The following is a 6,027-nucleotide window of genomic DNA, read 5'->3' on the forward strand; positions in this document are numbered from 1 at the left end:
AACATCAAGTCTTGCCAGGAAATTCAGATCTAAAATCAGCATACAAGGCATAAATTGTGAATAGCCAAATCACCTTCAAATAAGCCCTTAGTCACCCAGGAAATACCCATGGTATTGTAAATTAAAAGGGGAACAGCAAATTTGCTTCTGCCATCTCACACTCCCTCTGGGATGTATTTTCACTGAGTGACAGAGCTGGCACAGCCCCCACCAGCTGCATTGTGCTCCCTGTCACTCCTGCCCACTTGCGCTTCATTTTTCTGGCTCTGTACATTGATCAAACTCCCTTAAGTGAGAAGCACACAAAACCATAACTCCATTGTAAAGGCCTGATGGAGGAATTCCTTTCTCTCTCCTTCAGCTGGTTTTCCCTTCGGGCCTCCCAGTTTCCGCTCATGACAGCACCTCACTGAGTCAAGCTGAAAACTCTTTGGCTCCTCCCTCTCCCCTTACTCCTTCTTTCCAGTTTCCAGGTTCTTGATAGTTTTTCCTTTGCACCATGCCCCTTTGTCTCCATTCGTTGCCGCCCACATAATCCCATGGGAGGCCCTGATCACCTCCCATCTTGACTCCTATGATAGCCTCCTAACTGAGCTCATTGGGCTTGCTGGTCTCTCTCCAATTCATGTTTTGCTGCCATCAGATTAACAATTTCTAAAGCAATGGAGTGCCTGGGTGGCTCGGCTGGTTGGGCGTCCAACTTAGGCTCAGGTCATGATCTTGCGGTTTGTGGGTTTGAGCCCTGCATCGGGCTCTGTGCTGATAGCTCAGAGCCTGGAGCCTGCTTTGGATTCTGTGTTTTCCTCTCTCTCTGCCCCTCCCCTGCTTGCACTCTGTCTCTCTCTCAAAAATAAATAAACATAAAAATTTAAAAAAAAAACAATTTCTAAAGCACTACTTTAGTCCTATCTCTCCCTTAGTCAAAAGCCATCGATGGCTCCCATTGTCTATCAAATAGAGCCCACTGCCTCCAGCCTGCCATCCAAGGCCCTGAACAATGGAGACACAAGCTGTCTCCGGCCCTACCTTCTGCCCTTTCCAGACGGGAACACGGTAGTCCTTACTTCTGTCCCAAACTTCTCTCACCCGCAATGCTTCCCTCCACCGAAAGGCCACCCCGCAAACATCTCCACTTGCCAAAACCCAATAGCCTCAAGATAGGAGCAGCCAAAGGGCCCCCCTTTCTTCACATTCTGTACCACTCAGCTCACACTGCTACATGACATGTACCCCGGAGAAAGGAGATGTGTCGTGTCTGTTTTTTATTCATTCGGCCATTCAGCATATATTACTGAGCAGTTATGATGTACCAGGCACTCAACTAGGTACTGACGGTATGCAGTGAAGACAGATGCCACTCACAGAACTCACAGTCTGCCTATGGATGGCGGCAACAGACAAGCTATGAACTCCACAGAGGCCGAGAGGGGGAAAGTGGAGGAGGAGGCCACCACCCTGACAGTGGTCAGAAAAATCCTCCCAAAATAATAACATGCAAGCTGAGATCTAAAGAATAAGTAGAAACTAGACAGAGAAGGGAAGAAAAGGATTGTCCAGGTTGAAGAAAAAGTACAAAAAAAAATTTTTTTTAAGCCTAAAGACAAGAGAAGACAAGACTCACTAGAACCAAAAGGAAAAAAATCATAGTTAGAGCCTTGGGGAGAAGTGGGGGGGGATTGGGCCTGGAGAGAGAAGCAAGGCCCAGCCTGGCCATAAATCTACCTTGTAAGCCTTGTAAGACAAGCAAAGGGGGGTGGGTTTGATCCTAAGGCCAAGGGAGAGTTTTAATAATTTTTGGAGGTCCTTCCCAAAACAGGGCCATCCTTAGAAGTAATAGAGACTCGGGGCGCCTGGGTGGCCTCCGGCTTCGGCTCAGGTCAGGTCTCACGTTCGTGGGTTTGAGCCCCGCGTCAGGCTCTGTGCTAACAGCTACCTCAGAGCCTGGAGCCTGCTTCTGGTTCTGTGTCTCCTTCTCTCTCTGCCCCTGCCCCTCTCATGCTCTGTCTCTCTCTGTATCAAAAATAAATAAAACATTAAAAAATTTTTAAAGAAGTAATAGAGACTCAAAAACAAAGAAACAAACAAAACTGAATTTATTGGTCTCACCTTCCCTGAAGGCAAAATCTGGTCAAGAGGCTCTCTCTCAGAGGAGAGCCTCAGATAATTTGTGGTATTTCTACTTATCAAATGCCACCTCCCTCAGTCTCTGCCCCACTGGGAACTGTCAGGATCATCAATAGCTCCCCCATGTCCCCCAAATCCTAGGCCTCTGGGCACGTCCCAGAATTTGTGACACTCTTGAAATAGTTCTACCAATGATATTCTAAATTGTTCTAAGACTAATTCATTCATGAGAGGATTTAAATTGGGTCATATATTTCATTGGCGAAACGTGGGTTTTTTCTCCATTTACTCACAAGGATATGTCTTTTGACCATGTAGACGGTGGCCTCAGAAAGAACTAGCCACCTCCAGTCTTGGAAGAACATCGTTTCCATAATGTAATATCACCACCTAGTGGTTCCAAACAACTTCACTAAGTAATCCGGGGAAAATTTCTAGCAATACTCCTGGGAATAACTTTATCTCCCCACAACTTTTTGTTTCTCTATCAAGATAATCTGTGGTCAGGACACATGGATGGCTCAGTAGGTTAAGCATCCGACTTCAATTCAGGTCATGATCTCGTGGTTCCTGAGTTCGAGCTCCATTGGCTCTCTCCTGTCAGCACAGAGTCTGCTTTGAATCCTGTCTCCCTCTCCCTGTCCCTCCCCTGCTCACGTTCATGTGCTCTCTCTCAAAAAAAAAAAAAAATTTTTTTTTTTTTTGAGAGAGAGTGAGCACACAAACGGGGAAGGGGCAGAGAGGGGAGCCACAGAGGATCTGAAGCGGGTTCTGTGCGCACAGCAGGGAGCCTGATGTGGGGTTCAAACTCACCAACTGTGAGATGATGACCTGAGCAGAAAGCACATACTCAACTGGCTGAGTCACCCAGGCGCCCCAAAAATAAACATATATTTTTTTAAAAAGAAGGAAAAAAAGCTTATCTGTGGTCAACTGTCTAACAAATAGTAGATAGTCAATAATTGTTAAATAAAGGTATAAATAGAAGGGCAAAATGATTTCATACCCTGGTATTTTATGGCAACAGAGACAATTTAGAAAGTCTTTCCCAGATTCCTCTGGCTTCCAAAGGGCCTCTAATCATGCTTATCTATTTCTCCCATCACAGGGGGCTTCTGCAACCCCAAAATGGTGAAGAATAGACTCTGTTACCCCAGATACCAGGACCAATACCAAACCAACAATAGCTGGCCCGTACCAAGGGGACTGTGGACAGGCTGTCTGAGGGCTCTTTCGCTGACTGCTTGTCCGCACAGGTCAAACCAGGCCGGGCGTCACTGGGAAGGGTGCTCAGGAAACATGGTGACCCAAGAAAGTGGCCTACTGCGAGCAGGGGTCACAAAGGACATAAAAAAGAAGAAAAGAAGCCAGAGATACTTTCTTAGAAACATAAGGTTCCCAGGACAATATTCCAACTAGCTAGGTCTTAAGACCTGTTGTCTGCTTAAGTGCATAAAGCAACTCCGGCCAGAGCCTCCTGGCTGTTGAGTCTTAATTCTCTGGATTCCTCTGGCCCAGATGGGGGGGAAATGGCAGTTAGCAGCAGTTACCTGGAGCCTCTTCCCTCAGAACACTGGGAGGCTGATACAGCGTGTTGATGAGGGCTCCTTACCTCCGTCAATTCTTTTCTACACGGTCTCATTCTTCCTTTCTGATTAAAGTCGGCTTCTGATGAAAGCCGCAGGCTCCGCTGTGTAGTAAAGAGAGGGAATCAGAGAGGCATCAGAGTCCAGTGGATGAGAGGAGTGAGGACCCAGGTTCTAAGCCCAGCCCCCTTCATTTGGTGGCCTTTGATTTCTGGCAAATGACTTACCCTCTCCAGCAGGGTCCCCTGGTAGTGTGGACCAGCTCTCGGGGTGCTGGTCATACTGTAATCATTGGAGACTTGTATACTTGTTGAGATCGTTTTTCAACAGATGGTTGTAAAGTGTCATAAAGGGTGCTTTTTTTTTTCCTAATTCACTAAGACTCCAAATGGGTTATCATCAGCCCTGGATTCTGAGCCTGTTTTCTAGTCTATAAAATGGACACAATCCACATCTATCTATAGAGGTGGCCGAGAATCAACAAAACCAGGGGGGATTCACCGCCTTGAAAACAGTAATGTGGCATGCAGATGATATTGCCCTTAAGTCCATGATTTGAGGTAGAACAAAGGAGAAACAGGTTTCAGCCTGTAAATGATTTTCCTCCCTTTGAAAATAGAAGCAAAAGCCAGTGTTCAAGTAGTAAACATTTTCTCACTCGAAATATGTCACAATCCAAAAGGGAACTCTGTACCCATCAACAAATCTTAAAAGAATGTGCCAATTTTGTGAGTTGCTTTACTAAGTAGTTGAATTCATAATAAAGCCGTTAGAATTTCTCTTCTCTGAGTCTTCAGATAAAATGAGCAAATGAAAGCCTGTCCCATCCTCAACGGCACTACTGACCACTGGAAGTCAGGTTTGCTCACGTGGACAGGTCTGAGGGGGGGCTCAAGGAATTGAAAAAAGCCATACATTTTTAATTTAAGCCACAGAGGTCATTCTGCAATGTAACGGATGTTTTGGGAAATAATGATCTTCAGAAAAACAGCCCCCTAGCGCCTCTCGGATTCCCCTCACTCTGAAGATTCAGCTAAGTATAGTTCAGTCTAGCAACACAAATGACATCACAGAATTTTGATTTGGCTTAGAAGAGAGGTAGGCAGCAGTTTTAGCTGTCTAATTTGGTCTGTTTGGAGACAATGTGAAAAAATGAGTTGAACATTTAATCTGCCTGTCTTTGTACAAACTGTACTGAGGGGAACCAAATAATTGATGGGGGGTGAGTTTCTCTTACAGAGAGATGTCAGACCCAGTCCTGAACTCCCAGTTCTGGCTTAACCAAGTGAGATGCTCCGCAGATTGCTGTCCAGTGAAAATGGTGAAAATAATTCTTTTTTAATGTTTATGTCCCTGAAAATGGCCTTAACAGCATGCAGCCCATGAAGAAACATTTGTTCAAGAAAATCCACAAAAGCTCGGTAAGAACAGAGTCTGTGCTATGTGACCCTAGAGCCCTGCCCCGCCCCCAACTTCAGTGAGGCAGAAACCACTCCAGACTGTCGCAGCCCAAGGACACAGGCCTCCCTCCCCAGCCCCAAGACGGAGTGCTCTCTCCCCAGGACAGGATGCATTCTCATCCTGCCCCCAGCTCCTGGTGGCTGAAGCTACGGACGAGCGAGTACCAACAACAGTGGGGGCTCCCTTCTTCCACCCAGCTCCCACTTATGGGAAGGAGACTTGGCCCTGGGTGCAGAGCTGGTGAGAATAGTGGACTCCAGCCACCTTGGCCCCAGTTCATGGGCCAGAGTAAAGGCCTTCGCCGCCCATGTCTAACATACCGGTACATGAGAGGTCCGTTCTATCATTCTCTTGACTTCTAGGTAATCTTGATATTGTCCTGTATTAAAAACTTTAAGGATGGAAAAAAAAAATCCTTCCAAAGACCAAATTCAAAGTCCCCTGAGACTCTGAAACTCTGAGTCTTTACAAGTATCACTGGAACATTCCTGCAGACTCAGTAATTTAGCAACTGGACCTTTAGACCCTTTCAGGTTAACATGAAAATGATTATTGGGTGCCATCCCCAAAAGAACCCATTTCCAGCGAATGAGAGGGAAAGCTGCGAACGCAGCAGGGTTTCTCATGAGCCAAACTCACCTTCCCTTTTTTTTTTTTTTTTAAGTAATCTCTGTGCCCAACGTGAGGCTCAAACTCATGATCCCGAGATCAAGAGTCACACACTCTACCGACTGGGCTAGCCAGGAGTCCCCAAATCCATCTTCCTTTAACTGGAAGCCTTTTGGGGCTTCAGAGAGGAGATAAAAGTGACCCGGAAAACAGACGTGCAGAAACATGTCTCCCCTCCTCCCAGAAA

This window comes from Suricata suricatta, chromosome 13 (assembly GCF_006229205.1).
Source record: "Suricata suricatta isolate VVHF042 chromosome 13, meerkat_22Aug2017_6uvM2_HiC, whole genome shotgun sequence".
Classification (NCBI taxonomy): domain Eukaryota; kingdom Metazoa; phylum Chordata; class Mammalia; order Carnivora; family Herpestidae; genus Suricata; species Suricata suricatta.